The following is a 23,208-nucleotide window of genomic DNA, read 5'->3' as shown; positions in this document are numbered from 1 at the left end:
ATCAAAAGTCAGCCTTTTTGGAATAAGTGAAAAAAACACGAGTCACTTTTGAGTTTTTTTCAAGTTTACCAAATTTAGGCTCAAATGGAAACAAAAGTTATAACTAGTAGATTTTGTCTTATGATTAGAGCTGTGAGATTAGCAACAAAATCCAATTTGATTTCTCTGTATCCTCTATGTGAATGATATGCTGCAGGTATTTGTAAAAATGAAAAAACAAAAACAAAGATGTGCAGTTTAATTGGTGTGTTCTTGTAGGGTTATGCTTAGGCTTTATGAAGTGTTCAGTAGCTCGCTTTCCATCAGAAAAGCTTTCAGGAATGGTGGTGGCTCAGGAATTTTATATAGCACCCACAGTAACACATGTAATATAGATGGAAGAGTGGGACCGAGCAGGTATATCCGTAGTTCTCTGTACAGACATGCTGTTGCTGATGAGAGAAGAAAGAAAGAGGCACACAAAAGCATGTGTTTATTTTCATCTTCCAGCAAAAAGAAGAGGTTTCCCAGTGATTTAGCCTACCCCTGTTTTCTAATCTTTTAAAGTTAGGTATAAAAGTGCATACTGTTGTGCTTACAAAACACATTAGCTTACTTAATAACTACAGCTTATGTCTAAAAAAGAAATAATAACACATAAAAAATGAATGAAAAAGTCACTGACTTTGAACACTTAAAATATGGTACACTACTTAGAACTTAGGGACACATATTGAAAGTTTTATTTAGCTATGTTAAATAACATACATTTAAAATGTAATATGTAAGGTGTAAGACCATTATTCCCAATGCACTGAAAAGAACCATTTCCCAGGCTTTTCACTTCCAGATATAAACTTCCTGATATGAAGGGTTGTCAGCTGACATTAGCTTGTTTTGAGTGGTCACTGACCAGATATCTTTACCCAGTTTATGTCATTTGATTTCTGCTCTTATAGATAATTATCTCTCACATGGGTGCTTCTCCCTTGGCCTGATTCTGCTGGAGGTATTTTCTATCAAAAAGGGGTTCTTCCTTCCCACAGCTGCCAAGTGCTTGCTTGAGATGAGTGTTGCTGTGAATTGGTGCTGTATAAATAAAACTGAGTTGAATGAAATGAACTCAATTATGTAAACTTACAGCTGTAGTTATGTAGTAAAAACTAGAATTTTTAATTTGGAACAAGACTGCAGTTGCCTGACTGAATGCGCTTAGTTAGATTAAACATTTACATTAAAGCTTCTGGGAATGTATGTAAGTCAACGCAGTGTTTTTTACAGAACCACTTTTCTGTATACGTGAACCTTTTATTTCGACGACCTCCCGCGCGTCTTTTCATTACCAATCACTCTTGTCTCGGTTTCTCACCTCCACATCATGCTATCCTTCTTATTCCTATTGAACTAGCGCAGGGACTCTGATAAATGCCTGCCCAGGTATCATCATCGTACATGCAGATTCCCCTCCGACGTGATTCACTTTTGATCAGCTCCTCTCTACGCTGCTGGATAAAGAACATTTAGGATGCTTTCCTCGCTGCTCGCCTCCTTGCCTCTGACTCTAATAAATATCCCGCTTTCACTCCACTCACACACACATACACACACAACTAAAAGTTACAGTTTCTTACCTATATTCTGCAGGAGACGCTATCAATGGATTGTATTTATGCAGAATGCATCAATAACTGGGGAAACTAAGAGGCCTTGTCAGGGATGGGGAGTTGTCACAGGTTCAGGGAAAATGGCGCGCGGTGCTCGTCTGAGCGGCAATCAGCCCATAATCTGAGTATACATCAGGCCTCTGTGACATGGAAATTTCCTGCTCCTCTGATCTCATTTTCAGATGCAGTAATCACAGGAAGAGGCACTCAACCTCACCGAAATGTATAAATAATTTTCATTCAAACATATTAACAGTCAAAATACCAGAATCCATCACGGCATGGGGAGAGCTTCTTAAGAAGCAATCAGGGCCTCTGCATGTGTTCTTTGTCTTTGGCAGCCTAGAGACAGGGCACAGATTACTTGAGCGAGCCCTGTTTTACATAATGGCCTACCCCCTTGGTGCTTTTAAACTTTCCTGCCGATCCATTACGTTTACCGAACCCAGTTCCCTGCCCCTCTTTAATATCATGCTTCCTTGGGAAGAAGATCTGGACAAGGGTTTAAAGACCTTTTTATTAAGGCAGGCATGTGGGCCTCCATCCATCTTCCCCAACCAGCAGACACGTTTATGTTCCATGGACAGGTTATGTACCGCCATCTTAAAGAGCAAAAACTTGCCCTTTTTACTTCATTGAGGGAAAAGGGAATTTTGGAGACAAGCTGGTAGTTTTCAAGGTTATAAGGCCAGATTTGTCTTAAGGAGCCGACTAAAATGCTTCTTGTTGTGTGCCACCTAACCGTGTTGTCTTTTTTTCCCAGCAAATTTAAATGAAAGACAACCGTGAACCTGAATAGAGACCCCCTTTTTCTACCCAACATAGTGTCATAGGTTCAACACATTTATGTCTAAAGCTGTAAAATGGCATAAACCAGGCATAACACCATCTCATTAAAGCAGAGCAAAATATCCCCTTTTTCATGCTAGAGGAGAAAGAGGATGTTAGCGCTATTCACAGGAGGTGAAAATTAAGGCAGTTTGAGCTTGGAAGCCACCCGAGCTTGACAGGACATGGGCTGCAGTTTTATGTCACATCGTTTATCTGCAGTTTATATTTTCTATGACCGCATTGTCTCTTTCAAGAACCTTTGGAAAATACACAAGCTGTAAAAACGGCCACCTTTTTTGTCTGCATTGTACCTCACAAATGCTAATGTTTTTGTAACAGTTGCAGCCTCCTAATGATCCACACGCACTTTTGTGCAAGATATTTCTCTCCAATATTGGTTTAAATGCTTTTTCCTGAGCAGCAGATGTTGGGTCAGTGAAGGTGGAAAAAGGAGGAAAATAGGAGAGTAATGAAACATTCTGAAAATGGCATAAAGCTAGTGAGGGATGCCCTCATCATCAACGATAAAGCATACTGAACCGCGGCAAACACCCATGGATCACAACCCTTTTCATTACAACAGTAAGAGGATCCATACTTTCCATTTCTCACCATCGGCTTTAAACGTTAAAACCAAAACTTTGATGTAAAGTTCTATAATAAAAAGAATAATAATGGTTCTCTGTGTACTTACTGATTAATGGGTTGGATCTTAGCAGTGTGCAGACAGACAAGAGAATATATTTTCAGAATTCTTTCAGGTAGAATTAAACTGAAAGAGAAACACATTTCCTGAGCCTAGTTTTTTGGTAGATAAACGCTAGAGGCCAAAATCTTCCAATTGCACATTTTTAATCATTTGATTATAATTTAATCTAACACACATCATCTGAAGTTATCTAAAGCTTACTAAATATATTTTAAAATTGACTTAATACTTATATATAAATGAATATGATACAGAAAATAATGGTTTCCCTACGTGTGCAAGTAAAATAGAATAACAGTGGCAGTATTAACATATAGTTTTTTGCTATAAATGCTCCTATGCTTGGATGTTTATGATGTCAGAGATGTAAGAGGATATCCTAATATGGTCATTACAGGCACAGTTTTCCTTGTGAGAACAGCCCACCTATTGTTCAAGTCCTACGGCAGCCAATGGGAAGAATATTGGAGAGGGAAAGGTGCTAGAAATGCTTGTTTCATAAGGGGAAGAACTGAGGTGCTGAATCAAGGTCTGACATGAGATAAATGAAACTATGAGAAGTGAATCATGCAAAGTGAATCTATTAGAATCCGAGAATTAAAAATATAGAGCTTGTCGTGAGTGCAAAAGATGCTTCTTTAAGTAGTAAGAAACAGGGACTGTGATGGGTGACAATCATCGAAGCCAGAGGCAGAAATTAGTGTAGGCCAACTTTTGCTATTACTATTTAATACGTTTGATTTCTGGAGCTCAGCACTGAATGGAGCACTCCGCCAACAGCAACCCCTAACTGGGCAGAAGGCCCTTATATGCTGATCCTGACGAACCACACTGTGTTTATAACATGTTTCGTAAAAGGAAATAAAGCCATGAAACAATTTTCCATATTATAAATCATAATAAAAACTGCCATCAACACCACCTACATGTACTGCATTGACATTAACACAATATAGCCCTTAAAAAAAGAGCTAAAAACACCTTAAAACACCAAGCAGCTCCTCCACACTATTTCATCTTCAGTCTTTCCTGGAACTTTGAATTTGTGTTCAAAATCCCAGGGACACATTTGCCTCGATGCTTTGGAAAGGACAAAGATGAAAAATGGGTGTGTGAGTACCTCACCGTGATTAGTACTCGTATTTGCAAAAGATTTACCCACATTTTTTTTGCCTCACTAATTCCATTTGTGTGTCTAATATTGTCTTTGTCTTACAGACATTGTCCACCTGCTCATGCATCTGTTTGACAGAATCACAAACAAAATGTTCAACAAATAACCAGTAATACCAAAGAGTTCTCATGTCCAAGTTTGTGCCTCTTAATGTGCAAATGTTTTTGTTTTTGTTTTTTGTTAAAGTGCACAGTGTTAACTAAACATTGCAGAATTGGTAGTCACATTTAAAATGCTAAAATGGTACAAGCCGCTTATTCTCACAAAGTGAACAAGGCTGGCTGTCATATCTGTTTTTCCTTTTCTCTTTCTTCTCTTCCTCTCCTCTCTCTGGCCCTCTAGACTTTAAGGGCAACAAGGAATTATGACTCAGTGGAGTGCAGTGGCAAAGCCCGAGAGATTCATAGACAGTCTCAATGATAAAGTCCAGTTCAGGAAAATCGCTACTAGTGCAATAACAGCAAGAGAGGGTCACAATAAAGTTTAGTTTAATGACAAGAACAAATAACTTTAACATTTGGCTGGGGCGCTGAACTCCTTCTCTAGGATCGCATCTGATATATCAGCAAGCAACTGGCCGTGACTGCTGGGCGATTGTGCTCGCCACTCTGGCACTAGTGATGCATGCGGGGTCTCGTGGCAGGTGTCCATTTTATAAAGTTATTCAGTTGGAAATGTTGGACTCTGGCTGAGGCGTAGGATGGGGCGGAGAGGCCTGGCTAGATTATTGTTACAGCACAGCTGACATCTCCCAGTATCCTCTCTGTGCTGCTACCTGGCCCTGGGACCCTACATAGCTGTTAGCCTCAGAGCATCCCACAGCCAGAGGTGATATCAAGGCTATTTCTGCAGAGCTTGGAGCGACAGGGCCACTTAGACACTAATCGCTGCACAAACGACACAGAGCAAAAGAGGAATTACAGGTGACCAGCTGTTGGTCAGTTTATTCGTCTGTAACTGTCAGCCATTAGAATTATATTAGTTCAATTCATGTTTCACATTAAATGAATTTACAGCTGAAAGTTGTTTTCTTGATTTCCTGATTAATTGTTTAGTCTATAAAATGTACCAGGTACTAGTTAAAATCCAGATTACAAAATCTGAAAGGTTTATGTGGCCTGTTTTATCCAGCCAACGGTCCTAAGACCACAAAATATTCAGATTTTGGGAACATATTTGCTACGTGCAGAAACTAGGCTAAGTTATTGAAATGTTGTGATGCGATTATGAAAACAATTTGCTAATTGTTTCATCTGTTAATAAGCCAACTCTTTTACTTTTAAAATTTAGTTACTTGAGGTAGTAACAAATTAACTAGACATGAGCAGTTTTCTACCATTAATGGGTTTTCAAATTTTTGCTTTGCAAGCTGTTCTGTCTTCTATCAGCTTGTTAACAACAAGTGTATGCATGGGTGCAATGATGAGAAAATTCTATGGATGATAACAATATTTAATTTGCAGTCACAGCAACCTTTGACAGGCTACTTAGCCCCAGTGAGTGATGAGCACTGATGGCCCCGAGGTGTTGCAGCGTGGGTCTGCGGGGCAGCTGCTGGCCTGTGGCTGGATCAGGGGTCCAGACTGGCTGCAATATTGTCAGAACCAGCAGGAGAGGCCATGCATGGACACTGCTTCGCATACTTTAAGTAATATGGCTGGTTGCTAGAAAACATGTCTATGATCAATTTAATCCAAGTATTGGAATGGACAGCAAGCTATCAAAAGTCTTTTTAAGGAACTTTTACCTGAACTCCCTCAGAGGCTATCTCTCTCTATTTGCCCTCTGAAAACCCCCCCTGTGTGCGATATGTTGTCACATTTTTAGTTTACATGGCCTGAAAAGACCCATTTGTGTCAGCTATTGTTGAACGCGGGCCTCATATGCAGATCTGCTTGAAGGGCCATTATCCAAAGAGAATGTGGGAGACAAAGTGAAGACAGGCTAGTGACAAATGATCAACCTGATAATAGGCTGTAAGACACACTTACCATGCTAGCAACACGGTGCACAGAACGGACGCGCCCCCTGTCGAAAACAAACAATGTGCTTCCAATCTATCATCGTTGATCCGTGTCATCACTATCCCTCTATGGCCATGCGGGCATCAACATGACAATGCAACATGCAGGGGCGGCATTAGCACGATAGATTATTATCACAGAGAATGTGGCACAAATCTCTTATGAAGCATTATAGCTGGTGTGGAGAGTAGCAAACAAACAGATTGATGTTGTGCTCCCTCTAAGGAGGCAACTTGGCTGAGCAGAGACTGTGTGTGCACGTGTGCCTTTGCATGCATGTGCGCGTGTGTGTTCGTGTGTTAGACGGCATCGCAGGTGAAGTGTTGTGCGAATTATGTACAGGTTGGGCTAATGTCGAGCCCCCGGGTCCTGTTCTGTTGGCAAGCTGATTGGTGATTAGAGATATAATTAAGAGCAGCTTTGACACAGACACAGTCCTCCACCTCCTCAAGCTCCTTTGTCACCCCCCACCCCGAACACACACATACACACTCTGACTAGCCCCAGCCACCCAACCCGCAAAGCCCCCCGGGCCACTTCCCATCGCTGTTTATGGTGCTTCGTCCATTATCCGCCAACAAAAGGAGCCCTCAGCACACAAAAACCCCAGCCAGCTGTGTGCCTGACATGGTGGGGAATACACAGCCGCTCTCTGGCGACAATAAAAAGAAACTTGAGTTTAAACAAAAAAAGTTACACCATATTTGCTCAGACTAACTATGATGAAAGGCAATGAAGACAAGGGATCCTCATGTAGGTATCAATATAAATATTACTGGAAGGTCAATTAATATGTAAATTAACTCCTCCATTTAATTAGCTATTTAACTATTTTCCAAGGCATGGACATATTAAATCATGCTTAAAGACCCCTCTAACTAGCCTCCTGACAATAGTGCCAGGGAGTCGTGGGCTCATAAACTACCGGCTTGACCTATAAAGAGCCCCGAGTCTGCTAATTCCATCTCAGCCTAATTTTATGACTTGCATAAAATAACCATAGTGCAGCTTTGTAGCTGTAAAGAGGATATGGGTAATAAAACGGAGCTGGGGAAAGCATCAGAAATCTCCTCTTCACTAGTGTCCTCATTTATTATTCTATTATTCTTTGCAGGGTACCGGGCTCATGTGAAAGACAAATGACCTTATTATATTAAATAATTTGTGAGGATATTAACCGTTAATCACACATAAACAGCATTTAAAAGGTATTGATTTTCCAGTGCTCTCAACAGCTTGTTAAATTTACGTCCAATAACATGATAATAGATAATCAGGTGAGCGATACTCATTTAGGGGACAGAGGAAGGGTGATGGGTACTGGTGACCGTGACTCTACCATATTTCTTTATTTTGTTCTTTCATGACCTTGCAAAAGGTGTTTGACCTTGAGCTTGTCTCAGCACAGGCCTACGGTAAATGATTGACAGTCAGCAGGGGAGTTCAATTCCAGATAAAAAACTTGTGCTTTTGGCCAAAGTTTCACAGGATGCTTTTGACTTTTAACCAAAATTCTGATAGTAAAAGCATCTGCTTCTCTAAACGTATAGAGAAAAACAAATAAAAAAACAAAACATATACAAAACCATGTAGATAAATAATGTTGCTCTTCTCTACTTTTGTTGAACACAACCATTTCACCTGAATTGAATGTTAAATTTTAACAATTTTATTTTTGACCTCGAATGCTTTAACTTATAGTGTGTATAAGTTACTGCTAGATGTCAGAACATATTTGAGTCAGCCAAGAAAAAAACAATAACATTAAATCTAGACCGTAGCCTCTAACAGCCGGGCCGGTAAGCACGTTTCTACACTGTTTGTATGAAAAAGAACATTTTTTGTAAACATTACATTTTAACATATTTTAATAATATTAACACTTAGCAATAAATTAGGAAACAAAAAAGGAATATGTGTATAAATATTTTGCAGTATTCTACATTTTTAACCCTGAGAGCAGAGTAACTCTATGTTTTCTTTTTACTGTTTACTTCAGCTGTCAATGCCGGGTGAGAAGTGTGCTTGTCTGTGTACTCTTGAGGAAACTTTAAAATTTAGTGAGAAATTGATGAATTAGTGACATTCGCGTCTGTTCGATGTAAGTGATACAGAGGTGAGTTTTTAAAGATATGCTGAACTTTTCTGAGGGTAAATGCTGGTGTTTTGCCCTGTTAGCCTCTGTTAGCTGCTGTTTATTAGTGAAACTTTCTTTCAAGTTTTGCTAGAAGACATGATTACACACGATTTATGTGTTTATGTTTTTATCTATGTATTCTTGAGCAAAATATTAAATAATCAGTTCATTGTAAAATCTGTTGTTACAGCTATTTTGCTAGCCCAATAATTTTCTCAAGTAATTTCAGTTAAAAGATGCCCAAAAAAAAAATTTCCACTGTGAGGATTTGCTCTTTTTTATGGAAGCCCGTTTCCGCCACTAAATAAAAACAAAAAAGCTAGTATCCATAACTCGAAATTTCGAGAAAAGTAACTCAAAATTTTGAGAAATATAACTCAAAATTTCGAGTTACTTTTCTCAAAATTTCGAGTTACCTCTGCCAATCAAAAATATACGTGAATGAGGTCGCTTTCTTGTTACCCGGAAGCATATGGCGCAGAGGAACGTGAACTCAAAAACGGATCCCAACAAATTGGCGCTTTCGCCATGTGATTCAGCTAATAACACGGGGATTTCATCATTTGTGAAGCCAGGCTGAAAACACTCAGCAATCTGTGCATTCACGACTGGATGTAATACCGGTAGCTTAGCTGTAGCGTTTGTAGCTGAGGGCTTCAGCTTCCGGGTAACAAGGAAATGACGTCATTCACATAGATTACTGATTGGCAGCGCTAACTTGAAATTTCAAGTTACTTTTCTCAAAATTTTGAGTTAATAAATTGAAATTTCGAGAAAATAACTCAAAATTTTGAGTTATGGGTCCTTTTTTTTTTTAGTGGCGGAAACGGGCTTCCAAAGTTTTTTACTGTCTTAGTTTTACATGACTGTGAATTTTATCTGAATGCCCCTATCCCTCCTGTGTCGAAGTAATCACAGAGTATGAGTAAAGGGACAAAAAAATGCAGACAACACGAAACATGTCTAAGGGTGAGTTAAAGCACAAAATTACACATACTGTATGTAACATGTTTTGTCCTGCTGAGCCACAGTGATGACCCTTCTGTACAGACGTATGAGAGGCAACAAACTTGGTCCTAAAAGTTGATAGCTGCTTCTAAAACAGCCCAACACTTCATCAGAGGCATCACTTTGAGTTTGCCACCGTTGACAGCTGTATTCTGATTTCCATGATTACTTTCTGATGTAGCTTTTCCATTCCCCTGCGTCTGTGTGTGTCACAGAGAGAGAGAGAGAGACAGACAGTGTGTGTATGTGATTTCTTTGTGTCTCCTGACCGCCTGCAGATACCATTTAGGTTTGAAAAGTCCTCCAAGTTGCTGTTGGGGAAGCTGACTTGCCACAATAATAAATTTGCAGCAGGTAGCAGAGAATAGCGAGTGGCATGCAAATCTGTCTTGGTGTCCCTCTGGGGCCTCGGTGCTCACTGCGGGAGAAAATGAAGCCATGCTGCTCCAAACACTGTCTCTCTTTCTCTCCTAGGCCTAAAGTTAATTTCAGTGGAGAGAGCCAAATAGGGTGTCAACTGGTCTCTTTTCTCCAGCCATATAGGCACACCGGGGCTTGTTCCAGAGATGGATATGTGAGAGGATAGACTCACACTACCTACCTGACACTGGCCCTCTTGATTCATTATGACAGGCCAATCTTTTATTAGCCTGGCCTTCGCATTCAAACCCTATCAAGAAAAAAAAGGGAAGAAGTTGAATTTTCTCTGGATGAATACAGCAGATTTATTATGCAGCGCCTCCTCCCAGCCCCCCCACATGGAGGCAGATAATTATTAGCCTCATGTTTTTGACAGATCTGGTTAGCAGGCTGTTATTTGATATCCAGGTTAACTGCAGCACCTAGACTGACTGACATAACTACACGTCACAATACCACTTTGCAAATGATTATTTTAAAAGAAATATACAGTGAAGAAACTTCTTTAGTGTCCTCTCTGCCTCCCAGAAGGATGAGACTGAAAATGTACCATTTTACTATTACCGAGCTGGCCCCAGTGTTTTCTGGCATTTTCAACTCCTCACTGCAGGCATGTCATGTGCCTGCCTGCTTCAAGTCCTCCACCATAATCCCTGTCCCCAAGAAACCAAGGATCACTGGACTAAATGACTACAGACCCGTGGCTCTGACATCTGTGGTCATGAAGTCTTTTGAGCGCCTAGTTCTCTCCCATCTCAAGACCCTCACGGCCCCCCTCCTGGACCCCCTGCAGTTTGCATATAGAGCCAACAGGTCTGTAGACGACGCCATCAACATGGCCCTACACTTCATCCTGCAGCATCTGGACTCCCCGGGAACCTACGCCAGGATCCTGTTTGTGGACTTCAGCTCTGCCTTCAACACCATCCTTCCAGACCATCTCCGAGACAAGCTTTCCCAGATGAATGTGCCTGATCCCATCTGCCGGTGGATCACTGACTTCCTGACGGACAGGAAGCAGCATGTGAGGCTGGGAAAGAATGTCTCGGACTCCCGGACCATCAGCACCGGCTCCCCTCAGGGCTGTGTTCTTTCTCCTCTGCTCTTCTCCCTGTACACCAACTGCTGCACCTCCACCCACCAGTCTGTCAAGCTAATCAAGTTTGCAGATGACACCACCGTTATTGGACTCATCTCGGACGGGGACGAGTCTGCCTACAGGAGGGAGGTTGAACGTCTGGTGTCCTGGTGCAGCCACAACAACCTGGTGCTGAATGCCCAGAAGACAGTGGAGATTATTCTGGACTTCAGGAAGCACACAGCCCCACTCCCCCCCATCATCCTGACTGACACCCTCATCACCTCTGTGGACTCATTCCGCTTCCTGGGTACCACCATCACCCAGGACCTGAAGTGGGAGCCCACCATCACCTCCATCATCAAGAAAGCCCAGCAGAGGATGTACTTCCTGAGGCAGCTGAAGAAATTCAACCTGCCAACACGGACGATGATGCAGTTCTACACTGCAATCATCGAGTCCATCCTCACCTCCTCCATCACCGTGTGGTACGCTGGAGCCACTATCAGGGACAAACAGAGACTGCAGCGTGTTGTGCGCTCTGCTGAGAAGGTGATTGGCTACAGACTCCCATCTTTGCAGGACCTGTACACCTCCAGGACATTGCGGCGTGCAGCTCGGATCTCAGCTGACCCTTCTCACCCTGGACACAGTCTGTTTGACCTGCTCCCCTCAGGCAGGAGGCTCCGGTCCATTCGCACCAGAACCTCTCGCCATAAGAACAGTTTCTTCCCCTCTGCTGTTGAACACATGAACAATAACCATATGACTGTTCCCACCACTAACACATGACCCTACGCTGTGTCACTGCATCATTCTATGTTTGGCACTGATCACCACCTGCACTCATGTATATATCTTTCAACGTAGCACTCTTAATTCTTATTCTCATGTATATATCTCATGTATATCTCATGCACATATCTTTCCACGTAGCACTTTTAATTCTTATCCCTACTTTTATTTTTTTCCATGTCTATTTAAGTGCTATTTATGACACTATGTTTGCACTGAAGCACCGCAGCAATTTCCTAATGTTGTAAACCTGCTCAACATTTGGCAATAAACCCCATTCTGATTCTGATTCTGATTCTGATTCTGATTACTAGCAGACATCAGAACAGTAAATGAATGCGAGGCTGGATGGTAGAGTAATTCAATTACTGTGTGGCAGTGCAGACCTAGTTTTATAGCTTGCTCTCTGCACTGTGAACACATCCACAGGTAAATGAACATGGCAGGCAATGGTCATCTCCCCCTGTTGTTACAAGATAGCTGTTAGGCTGCCTCAGTAATAATATAAACCAGGCCTTGGATTCCTGCAATATTTATGAGGCATAAAACAATATTTTAATTTGGTCAAAGGATTCGATTTTTTTTTTATGTCTGAGCACGTATGAGCTCATGAAAACTTCATCTCCTATAATTAACAGTCTTATAAAAATGTACTTTTAAAGAGTTTTTCAAGTCAGGACTACACAGTAAATACTCTCAGCCCGATAAATGCATGTAAATGTATTTATAACGTCTCTGCAAGTTTACAGTTTACCCCTTTGTCATATACACAGACAGCCTGTGTATCCACTTCAAACAGTTCCAGAAAAGAACATAATTGATCATCTAAGGGGGACAGCGCTCACAATAAATCGAACTCACCAAAAAAATTTGTGAATCAGCTTTGTGTCCCATCCCAGGCTTTCAAAAGCAATGCTCCTGTTAAATAAGCCCGCACTCTATATGACAGCGAGCTGGCTAGCCATAGAGTCTGTACTTGAAGTGCAACTGATTTTGAGGCTTGTCTGTGACGCTTCTGGTGGATGGATGGGCTCTGGTGTTGGGCAACAGGGGTAAACTGTATTGATCCTTATCCAGTCTCGTTTTTGTAAGCAGACGGCTTTTCACGCTGTGTTTGGGTACCTTTTTGATGGCCCTGACAGCTTCTGCAGAATGCTGTCGGAGACTATTTGACAGGCTGGACCAGGTTGGGAGGAGGGGGAATACAGGGAGAAGGACAAGAAGGAGGAGAAGGAGGAATGGAGTGAGGCAAAAAAAGGAAGGTGGAGGGTCACCTCGGTGCAGGTCGGTGACAATCGCTTTATCCTTGGAATCAATTCCCTCTGTTTACAGACCATTTCACAGTCCTTTACCTGTAACATCACTTGTGTCAGTCCCATTAATACCCCCAGATATATAATGGTTGAATTAGCATAATGGCTAAAGCTAGACTCTGGACTGTAAGCACATAGCAAATGTCAACATCTTCTCCTTACTAACCCAATTAGAGGCCATTAAGACGCCTGCTTGGCCGCAAACATCATTGAACTATGCTAAACTCCATCCTTCCAACCATTTTTTAAAAAAAATTTTTTATTTTTACAGTCAATTACCTATTTGCACAGAGTCTTGAGACAACTGGTAAATCTTGCAAGACCAATTAAACTAATCTAAATAATGAAAGGTTTCAGAAAATGTTGTTTTCCAATGCACAGACAAATACTCCCAGTATTATGTAAACGCCTTCAACCTATAGTCTCAAACTCCAAAAAAGTCGATAGATAGATAGATAGATAGATAGATAGATAGATAGATAGATAGATAGATAGATAGATAGATAGATAGATAGATAGATAGATAGATAGATAGATAGATAGATAGATAGATAGATAGATAGATAGATAGAAAGAATGTATTTATCTTCAAAGTAACTTGAACAGGAAGATTAAGAACTATTCAGTGGAAAATTAAGTCTATAAAAGCCTATAAAATAAAGAATCTGCTATTTGGACTCAGTATTTTTTTCTCCTTCTACAAGCTTATAATAATTCTTGGAATTGATTCTCTATTTTTTATTTTGTTCCACTCTAACGACTGCATGATAGTGTTGAGTCTTCCAAAATGACCACATAATTACACTTTAATTTGTGGACTATAGTGAAAAACGTTAGCCTATGAACAGAAGTGCACACTGTACTTCGAGAAGTAGAAAAGTTTTGGGCGGGGCGGGGGGTGGGTTCTCCAGAAACATAAAAATGTAAGATCATGATGTGCTGGAAAATCAATTTCACTCATAAATGCCACTGTTTTGATTACATTCATGCAGCAGATTCTCTCTAGTTCCATAAACAGTAGATTTGTATGCACTGCCTGCGTGATCCGTCCCTATCTTTCTCAAAACTACCTCATAACAAATTGATCATTGCCTGGCATGCGGGTCACTGATGCAGCCACCAGGCCAAGGCTCACGTCTGCATCAGGATGCAGCCCGCTGTCTGCAGCCCCGTTCAGTTCAGCTTCGCAACCAAGCCGCAATGATAAGTCACCCAGCCAGCCAGTATTGATTGGGGGTCCTCGAGCCTTAGACAAAGGCAGGGAAGGAGGTGACTGATTGTGTTTTACAGAGAACATTATCACTCCGCTCAACGCAGGAGGGCCGACAGAATTTCCTCGCCCAAGAAATGGAGATGACCACCCAGCCTGGGAGTATATGACTTGACTCAGTGAAGCGCTAAGTCCAATTTGAAAGCCAAATTGTGAGGCTTAGAACAAAGGAGGGAAAAAGAGAAATGGTCACAGTGCGCGTGGTGATTTTTCTCCCTTTAGCATTGACCAGTCCATACAATGGTACCCATTCTATAAAACCATAAAAGCATTTTAAAAAATTGCATTCCCTACGTGCTCTGCATACTCTTAGTCCACAAAGAGGACTGTGAAACCAGTGTTTGTCCCATTTGTACAAATCTTTTTTTTTTTTACTTGTGTTAAGTGCTTAAAGCTTGCTCATTTAGACCTGGACTTTCTCAAGCATAGGCTAAAAGGAGCTTTTACAATAACTTGTTTTTGCAAACAGGATTTAAATAACTCTGTTTGCAGATTAAGTGTGGCGCAGGTTAGGAGCCGCTCAAAAGAAAAGTCATAGGCCTACTACACAGCAGAAGAATACTACTAAACTACTTAGAATATAACTGCTCTAAGATGATGCTGCTTCTTCTCCTCACCTCACCTCTCCTGTCCTCTCCTCTCCTCTCCTCTCCTCTCCTCTCCTCTCCTCTCCTCTCCTCTCCTCTCGATCATCTTCCGCCTAAATAAAGCTTGCACTCTCCCTGAGTAATCAAGGCAAGAGTATCAGGATCTAATTGACTCACACAAGCTCCCTTATCAGCCAGGTGCAATCTGAGGCTGCTGCCGCTTAACAAGGAATTAAACATTTTTCCATGTTGCTGCCAGCACTTTAATTGATTGATGCTAAAAGCTTGGAAAATAAAAGCCTGGTACGTTGTGAGCGTTGTGAGCGGCCCCGCTTTCCAGGTTCCTGCCGGACCCCACAGAGAGACGAGCTCTGGATTAGAAGTGGCAGTTCACATTTTCACCATCAGCCGGCCCTGTCATCTCGGCCCAAGCAAGGATGCGAGTGTAGGTGTGAGCGTGCATTAGTGTGTGTGTGTGTGTGTGTGTGTGTGTGTGTGTGTGTGTGTGTGTGTGTGTGTGTGTGTGTGTGTGTGTGTGTGCGAGGCATGCGTGTCTGCCACGCACAGAGAGCAGCGCCTGAAAGACACATGTACTTGAAATAAGGGAATCAATAGAACACTTAATGAACAATTAGGAGAACAGCTGTAGGCCTGTCAGACACCCATCTGCACACAGATCTGCTCTGAGAGAGCAAGAGAGAGTGAGGCCTTGCTACAACTCTCAGGCTATTGCTTCAGGGCATGTGCAACCCCCTCCTCTTTAGCCTATCTACATCCATTTACACCTTGCATCGCTCCCTCTGCTCCAAGCTGTTAAAGCCAGGCCCAATTTAGCCAAGCAGACCTCCATCTCCTTCCATCCCTCACCTCACATTAGCAGGAGAAGACGCTAAAGATATGGAAATGGCACAGGACATCCTTCAGGCTCGTGTCAGGGCAGGGGGGATCGATAAATTTGACAATCCATGGCATTTAATTAAAACGGCTGCCGGAAGCTAGGCAGTTTGTTTTTCTGTGTGGGACCCAGCCCGGCGTTTATTGCTCAAATGAATACATAAGTGTATTCATAAGCACCCTGTACATTAAATCCACCTCAGTCTTTGAGATGAGTTCATGGCGGTAGGGTGTGTGTGTGTGTGTGTGCGTGTGTGTGTGCGCGTGTGTGTGCTCGTGTGGGGGGCTTTTCAACTTTCAATGCTAAACGAGCACCCGGACAGATGAAATTAATATCTCCACCTTCCCCCCCAGTGACTTTTAACATATTCTTGATGCATAAAGAGATATCCTTCTCAACGAGGGCACTGACAAATGAACGGCGACCATAGTCAGCTCTCCTGATTTGCCTGTCTGTGACAGTGGCGACCTTATGTGCCAGTCAGGACGAAAAATAGTCAACAATAAGCGCGCGCTGACAGAGGTGTTGGATAGATAGGTTCAGCCTTCGTCTGGGTGTCTGACGTTTTTACGTGTAGATCAGCAAGTTATGACTGACAGCTCTTATGGTTAAGCAAGCGCAGGGATCGGAGGACAGCATCAGAGAATCGGCAAAGTCTGATAATTGACCTTGTACAGCCTCTCAGTCGTTCTTTATTAAAACTTCATTTAAAGAAGAACAACCCCGGGTGGCTGCTGCTGAAGACTCTTTATCTCCCACTCCCTCAGCAGCTATAATGGATTACATAGGAATCCATTATGCATTCCACACAAGAAAGAAGTAGGGCCCAAGACCTGCTTAAAACTATATTTTTAGTACTGAAAATTAATGTGTTCACACCAGCCACTGAATCATTTTAAATGTTCTTTTTTAGTATATTAGGTATATGTGTTGAAAAGACCTATATTTCAATGAGGCTGTGGGGCCAGCGGTGTGAGAGTAATGAGTGTGCTAATTTATTCATGATTTTAGCCGTATCATTATCTGTGTTGTTCCTTGTGGTTTTATTGTTTAATAGTATGTGTTGTGTGTTTTCGAGTCTATGAGGTTGTGGAACAAAAGCTCACATAAACTTCTAAACACTTAAAAAGAGACGATCTGTGTGTGTGTATTCTTTTTAAATCGCTGACTCTCTCGTGGCTTTATGCACACCTGCTCTGCACACATCATATGCTCGAGACTATATTTAGGTCAGGATTTTTTTTTATTTTTAAGACTGTGGTGCATAGAATAACTTTTACATTTATCTGCTTTCATCTGCTCAGTCATATTTCAAAAAGTTCCACAATGCATCTGTAATTTTATTAATTACAGATGCATGGTGGCTGTACTGTGCTTTCTGGACCATTTATTAGTGATGTTTACCAGAAAATGTCCAAGAGAAGCCCGTTTCTGCAACTTGGAAAAAAAAATTCTGGTCACCATCTATTTGTTCTTTCTCTACATCATTGTGTCACTTTTATTGATAGTACACTGTAAAATTTGTCCTGTGAAATTTTTCTTTGCTGCTGATTGCAAGCCACAGCAGCCACTGAAAATGATTCAGTGGCTGCTGTGAACACATTAACTTTTTTGAGCTGTTTTTGTAAGACACTGAAGGGTTTGACCGTAGACCTTTGTAATGAAATAATTAGACACATCGCAGTGAGTAAAGCACAGGTTTAATTGATATTAGCTCAGTTCTTTGTCCTGCTAAGCCTTTTCAGTAAGCTAACATGCACAACACTTAAAGTGAAATTAAAATAATAATTATTTTTATTTATAGCCACCTCTCAAAACCCTCAGGGTTACCTTACATCAGCACAGCAATATATAAACATAGACAAATCACAGAACTATAAAAACTGATCAAGGTAACAACAGACTAAAACCTTGTTACATGAAGGATATGCAAGCCCGAACAGATCGGTCTTGAGATGAGAGATCTGCTGGAAGTGCATCCAGAGTTTTGGGACAGAGCAGGTAAAGGCTGCAAGATCAGATTCATATTGGCGGAACAAGGTTGCCAAGGCCTTTGAAGGTGAGAAGGAGGATCTTGAAGGCAACGCTTGGGTGAACTGGAAGCCAATGCAGCTTTTTAAGAACAGGTGTTATTTGTTCATCTGGTTCTGGATATGATCTGGGCAGCTTCTGAACCAACTGAAGTTCATGGAGAAATTTGTGAAGAGAATTAGCTTAATCAGGTGAGTTGTGACAAGAACATTGACAAGTATGGTGGTAATATGAAGGTAAGTTAAGAACAAAGGTGCTTAATATTGCAAAGATGAAGGTAGGCCGATTGGATGTATGTTCCGTAAAGGACAGAGTACTCCTGAGGATTTTGCCCAGAATCTTAACCTGAGAGAAAGGTTTAGCAGAGTTATCAGTAGATAATGAGAAACTGTAGATTTGATGCCAGTAAGAATGAGCTCAATTTTATTACCAGTACGTTGAAGACAATTATGAATAAACCAAACTTTAATTTCATTTAAACAGTCAGAAACAAATGTGGGTGAGAGAGCAACAGGTGCTGGTTCACCGTGTCTATTTCACGCGCATGCAGAAGTGGCAGTAAGCAGCAGAGGGAGGAATTTTATTTCAAACCAACATAAAAGTAATCACGGGAAAGTGTTTAAACAGACATTATTAACTCGTTTGCATGTATATACATATTAGCTGCCTAGCTTAATCGTTTTGACGATAAAGGAATGTACTTCAAACGCTTTTTTGCTTACTACTTTGTGGCTTTAAACATATTGTCTCCCCCTGCTGGTAATGCAATTTCTGCACGTATACTTTGCAGTAATATCAGGTTGCATCACCTGCTCGTTCGTTTTGTTAACACTTTATTACACAGCCTGCGACTAAGGGCATACTTCCCCAGTAATTAAATGGATTTGCAATGTATTTTGTATGACATTAGAATGTAATAATATTTACATACAAATGCGTAAAGGTCGGTGCACTAGAATAAGTTGGTATAAGTCAGATTTTTAAAGGAAACAAAGAAATAATTGTAAGTAAGTAAATGCAAGTACCTTTAAGTAGTGCATAAGTCATTTTAAATACTTCATAATTTCATGTAGTGAAAGTAATGTAGTGGAAAAGCTAACAATAATTTCCCATCTTGCACCTTTAGTCCAGTATACTTCCTGGGGCACAGGCTGTTATGGAGTAGCTTAAAGTTGCCAGACTTCTGGGTATTTTACTAGGAATGAGACACACATTGTACTAAAAAAAAATGTTGGCTTGAATAATAGAAAATCCATCGTGCACATCAATGTAATGAATATTAAATAACAATGTGAAAGAAAATAAAAATGTAAAAAAGGCAAGGTAAAGTCACTTCATAATATGGCCGCGAAAATTACAGCGTACATACAAGGTTGGACAGGAAAATACGTTTCTTTTGCCACAAATTACTAGGTAATTACACACGATTTAAAATTAGCAATGCAACTTTTGAAATTAAAAAAAGCACTACTTAAATTTACTAACAGTAATTTTTTGTTTGTTAGTTTGTTTCCTGTATAAACTTTTTACCTCCTTCTTCTAATGAAACTACTTTGAGGTATTTGTAAGTAAATATAATTCCATGGTAATTTCAAATAAAATACACTAAAATTCAATTTAATTAGAAGGAAATTACACTCTAAGTGGCCGTATTATATAGTCTTACCTTTTTCTTCTTGTGTACATTGTTGTCAGCTGTTTTACTTTATTTGTCCTTTTATTAGCCTGTAAGTCAGATGCAGCAAAACACAATGAATTTCACCAAGGTGTATTAAAGGTACTAAAGACATTAGGAAACTCACTGAGTGATGTCACCACCCTGAACTTATTGCATCTGACTCTTTCCTCTCTTTCTCGCTCTCTCACTCTCACTCACACCCACAAATGCCCACTCAGCAGACTGCAGCTTTAATATTTGCCTTGGACAATGGTCCACTCATTGTCCACTCAAGAGTTTCAAAATACAGAATGATTATCATGTGTATAATTTTTTACAATTCTAATTTCTGGGGTATTAAAAGGTTAGATTGCACCATTAGGTTGACTGTGAGCACAGGTGCTGATTAAGTTGATTCACTGAGGCAATTACCGCCAGATCCCCTTTAATTACTGTGGGTTTTATTGCAACTGCGTGATAATGGTGCACGGGGCCTGCAGGAGTTTTAGATGGAGATGAGATTGCAAAGTATCACACAAAGACACAAATCTACAGGATGGAGGATGGAGAGTCGCACACATACACGCAACAGGGGTGGGGGGTGGACTGACCTATTCACCCACAAAAAATGAAGAAAAAAAAGCCCAAAAGGTTAAAAAAAAACACCCTCATTTTGCTTTCTTTCCATTTTTCTCAGGATTCATCACTCTTAGTCACACACATTCACTCTACTGTATGTCATCAAGCAGAGGAGTTGGAGAATACTAACAGAACAAAACTTTAAGGCTACACTGTAGCAGAGACAGATGCTAGCTACAATCCAAAAATCTGGTAGAGCTAAGACAGATGGAGTGTGTGTGTGTGTGTGTGCGCGCGTGTGTGTTATGCACTCCCCTAAATTCATAGCATGTCCTGCCACACACATTTCACACGCACAGACAGCCTGACAACCTCCTAAACTCCACTCCACCCCATTCCACTCGTACACACAACACACTTGCCACCCTGCTCGACACAAGCATGCAATAAGAAACAAGTCGACAGCTACACAGCAGGCAATATCCCCTCCCTTCAGCCTCGGTGCCTGTTTCGGATGCATCTGGTTAGTAAAAGCTGACAGAGGGCTGGCCATGCCTCAAAGGAGAGCAGAATGAGGAATTTCGGCGTTCCCCCACATCACCCCTGAGATGCAGGAAACACAGGAGCGCCCCCGCTCCTCCCACCCCGAGCAGCCGCTCACACACAAACACAACTGGTGTACTCCTAAGATGCCCTGTCACCAGGAATGGAAATGGAAAGCGGCACACACATCCGTTATCTAAATGTTAACTCCAGTGCCCTTCTTGTTGTCACAGGCGGGCAAGGTTAGCCAACACTAGGTGAGAAGCTTTGCTTTGGGCCTCTGCCACAGAAACCCTTCCCTGTTGGAAGACAGGCACAGTCTGATACAAAGCCACTGCAGCTTGCTGCAATATCATGTGTACATAGTGTTACTTTGCCTCCATCATGAACACCATGGAGGTGCAGAGAAGCACAGAGAGTATTTCTACGTAGATCTTTTGTGCCACTCACTCAAGTTCTACTTTATTTGTTAATAGTTTAAAGATTTGAAAAGAAGAAATGTGTGAGCTCCTCACCAAGCTTTGTTATTTTCAAATGTTTGAATTTATGTAGTAGATTTATGCAAGCAGATTTTTTTCCCCAAAAGTTCCCTACTGACTTTGTCGCAAAGAAAATTTATGGTGCTAAAAAGGTGTCACTTCAAGGAGTTATGTCAAAAGGATTTACATTTGATTGATTCAAAGCAGAGGACTCCTGCTGACAGAGAGCGCTAAATTTGCCTCTCTACAGTATCTTCGGATGTCATAGTTGCTAAAAGACCCATACCTAAGATTTGCAATATTTGCATTTACTGTGATTTCTATTGTCCTTTTGTTAGATCCATCCATCCATCCATCCATCCATCCATCCATCATGTTTAAAGTGGAAGTGGGATTTATAATAGACTGACAAATAATTACTTAGGTCCATGTAATAATCGATAACCCAGTGTTTATAAGATTAACTTTCTGGCACTGAAATAAGTCAAAATGTGTGCAAAATTACATATTAATAATATCACGACTTTTTTCTTTTGTTTTGCATGCATAAAAGATGTTCTCTTTAATTCATTACTGTAAGTCAGTTTTAAATGATATAGAAAATAGCACTGTTGGTAGGTATGCTTTCACTCTTTGCACTGAGTGAAAGCTGGCTGTTTATGTTGTTTTTAATAATTAATCACTGACAATTTCCGATCTATTTCTGCCGAATTTGCGACATCTAACTAAAATAGAGAACGAACCTTTTTTAAAACCACTTTAGAGCCTCACCAATACAAAAAATATCAGTATTCATAATTACTAAAGCTCTCTACCCCACACGGTAACCAGTTTCTGTAATTTGAACAGTATTATACTGGAATATGCATTATAGCGGAAGATAGTTTGGAATATTTCATACAATTTCTTATGTATGAAAGAAAAACATTCCAAACTGGGAGAATTAAATAACGGTGACAAACATTTGACCTAGTATATAGTTAGGTCATGTTCACGGGGTGGAGTGCTCTTAAAACTTCTGCCCTGTTTGGTGCTGATTAATCACAGCACCGTGACATCTCTTTGGCTTCAGCCCAGAAGAGATGTGTTAGACATGCAGTGCTTCAGCACTTCTCCAGGAGCTCCTGTGAACAGGATAGATTAGGGGTTGAGGGTTTAAGGAGGAGAAGGGCGGAGACAAGTGGACAGTTGCAATGGACAGACTTGTGACTCTGAATACGGTCTGATGCAGCGCAGGCGGTATTTACGCTCTGACGGCTGCGGGAGCCGGGTATATTTAGCCGCCTTGAGATATCGCGCTGAGATGAGATTTCAAAGTGAAGTACCTGTTTGAAGATGCATGGCATTCCACAAGGGTGGGCAAGGGCTACTGGGTATAAATCTAGCACCCCTGCACCTGGCGTTAAGACAGGGAGGGAGTATGACACCTAAGATTTAGAATGTCTAACACACAAGCCGTACATGTGTAAACTACAGATTCATCCATATAAATTTACACACTTACGAATGAAAAGCACCAGACACATCACTTTTCATTATTAATGTCCAGACAGCTACACAGACTGTGGATATTAGAGGTTCACCTGTGTCTTTCCCTCTTTGCTAAATGTAATTCCCATGAACGCTCCCAGTGTCATTCGTCATGGCCTGATTTTGGTTGGAGGACATCCTGGGAAAGGGAAGTTAGAAGGAAAAAAAAGAATGGCGAGCGAGAGACTTAAGATTGCTTACGACACCCACCCAGTACTGTGATCACATGGCCGTCTTGTAATTGGACAGGTTGAGCATTTTACTAACTTTTACGGTTTTGCCAAACTATATCACATCCAATGAACATGAGACAATCTTCTAGTTTATTTAGTCTCGCTTTAATTTTCTTTTGAGGAAATGGTTCAAGAATTTAATGAAAATTGTTTTAACAGCTCATCTTGCAATCATGATCCAGCTTTCTGTTCTCACATCCTAATGTTGGAGTGAGTGCCAAATCTGAAAGGTTTCCTCGTCCCTTGGGTCACTGTAGGACGAGACCTAATCA

This window comes from Mchenga conophoros, linkage group LG17 (genome assembly GCF_057382185.1).
Source record: "Mchenga conophoros isolate Kocher_MC1m ecotype Shallow Benthic linkage group LG17, M_conophoros_male_GT1.1, whole genome shotgun sequence".
Taxonomy (NCBI): domain Eukaryota; kingdom Metazoa; phylum Chordata; class Actinopteri; order Cichliformes; family Cichlidae; genus Mchenga; species Mchenga conophoros.
This window is presented reverse-complemented; position numbering follows the sequence as displayed.